The sequence below is a fragment of the Vicugna pacos genome, chromosome 14 (genome assembly GCF_048564905.1).
Source record: "Vicugna pacos chromosome 14, VicPac4, whole genome shotgun sequence".
Lineage (NCBI taxonomy): Eukaryota > Metazoa > Chordata > Mammalia > Artiodactyla > Camelidae > Vicugna > Vicugna pacos.
The window spans coordinates 19,738,237-19,740,524 of NC_133000.1; the positions used below are offsets into that span (position 1 = coordinate 19,738,237).

The window sequence follows — 2,288 nt, forward strand, 5'->3', positions numbered from 1 at the left end:
TTTAAAAAAAAGCAGTCAATTGAATAAACACATGTAAAGAATGGAGTTGGTCCTCCACCTTTCACCATATTTTTACTCAAAGTAAATTTACCCCAAATAGATCAAAGACTTAAATGTAACAGAAAAAAAAAAAACTTAGGTTAAATTTTCATTGCCTTGGATTCATTTCCTGGATATGACACCTGAAGCACAAGCAACCAAAGAAAAAATACATTGGATTTCATCGAAATTAAAGACTTTTGTGCATCAAGAAATTACAAAGACTGTGTCCTAATGGTATCTGTATGATCTCTGATGGTTGATGCATTGGACCCCAGCCTTGAAGATAACAACAGCAGTTAGGCCAACTTTTGAACCGGCAACAGATGAGAGAGGAAAAGGAGAAGGTGATTTGAGCCAATTCTCAAAGCAACATTCAAGTAGAGACCTACCATTTCATACAAAGATATAATATAGACAAACCCCTTAGGATGCTCCTGAAGAGATTTGGAACCGTGACTTCAGGAGAGAGTTGGAAGAGAGAGAGAGAGACCTGCTTCAAGAGAGAAAAATAAGAGATCGTCCAACCCGAGGACATAAAACTCCTCTTCAGTGTCAGAGAAGCCGCTGTTAGACCAGATTCCCCCTGCCAAGCTCAATGCAGATGATCCCCTAACAGATGAGGAAGATGAAGAGTTTAAAGAGGAGAGTGATGATGGTGGTGATACTGCAGAACTAGGAAAGATCTGAAAAGCAAGCCAGGAAGGAACAAGAGCAAAAAGCTGGAGAAGAAAGGATTTGTACGGCAAACATTCTGAATGAAACCACTCTCCTTAATCTCACTGACCCATCCCAGCCTCAGGCCAACTTCAAAGTTGAAAGATGGGATGATGATGCTGTTTTCAAGAACTGTGCAAAAGGGGTAGATGATCCAAAGAAAGATAAAAGATTTGTAAATGCTATGCTATGATCTGAATTTCACAAAATGTTCATAGAGAAATATATTAAATGGTGCAGTTCTTTTGTGCGTTATTGAAGACTGTAAAATGTAAACAATCTGACTTTATTTGGGTTAGTTTTTGTTTCTCTTTTCCGCCATCTAAACTGTGACTAGGCTTTCCTAATTTTAAGTTCCTTAATCTTTTCCTTTAGTGATATCTTTTTTGATAAGGACTTGGGAATTCGTTTAACCCAATTTCCATCTCTGAATATTTCCAATCAGATGTTTCCTTTTTAACATGGGAAAGGGAATCTGCTTGTAATAAATATTTTTAATAGTCTAAAAAAAGAAATTACAAAGACAAATCATGAAATGGAATAGATATTTGCAAATCATGTATCTGTTCAGAGTCTAGTATCCCAATTATAAAAAGAACCACTACCAGTGAGCAATATAAAGACAAAACAGCCCAGTTTAAAAATGAGAAAGGATATGAATAGACATTTCTCCAAAGGAGATACACAAATGGCCATAGCACATGTGTAGGTATGCATGTCTCAGTCCAGTATAGGGCAAGTGACTCTCCTGAGCAGTTTGCCTCCAGGCAATACCCAGGGAACTGGGCTGCACCCATGGAATGGCTCTGCTGTGCACCGGGATAGGCAACGGAGAGTGTAAGCTAAGAACCTCACAGGATCTTTTAGGGGCCAGGTCTGAAAGTGACATGTATCACTTCTGCCCACATCCTCTGTATCATACCAGCCTCAGACTCACTGCTGTTAGTACCCAGGATGTACCCAGGAAGAAGAAATGGTATTCATGAGTACCCGTAACTTCGTCAAGATAGTAAAACCTCAATCTTCCAAAGTTGGCCATGGCAGGAGACTTCCCAAATGGGAAGGGGCGAGTGGACCTTGCAGCCTTGGTCTTTTGCCCTCAGGACTTGCCTTCTTTTGGCGCCCTTTCACTTACATCACTACCACACAAACATCAGAGGCTGCTGCAGCCATTTAAATGCACCCACCAAAGAGAGACTCACACTTCCCACAGCCTGACAATGTGGAGAAGATGTTCTACACCAGTGGAGTTACATGCAACAGGCCAGCTCGTTACTTCCACAGCGAAAGAAACTCAGTGATAACTCCACCAATTCACAAATTCTCTGCTGAGAATTGCTGCCCCTCCAAGCAGCAAAATCTAATATGATCCTATGTTGACTCTCTGTTGCAGGTGGTCCTAATCTGTTCCAAGAAGAAACACTCTTAGATGTCTTGCCCCCAAAGAACTATGAGAATTTTTCCTGATAATCACCTCTTTTATAAAAAGTGACCCCTGGAAGCCTTTCTTATTTAAGGGAGACTCCAGTCCC

General features: G+C 40.6%; 1 pseudogene; it reads left to right on the forward strand.

The window, feature by feature from the left end:
* Positions 1-218: 218 nt before the first annotated feature.
* LOC102535013 (spliceosome-associated protein CWC15 homolog pseudogene) lies at positions 219-1,045 on the forward strand (annotated as a pseudogene).
* The last annotated feature ends 1,243 nt before the right edge of the window (positions 1,046-2,288 follow it).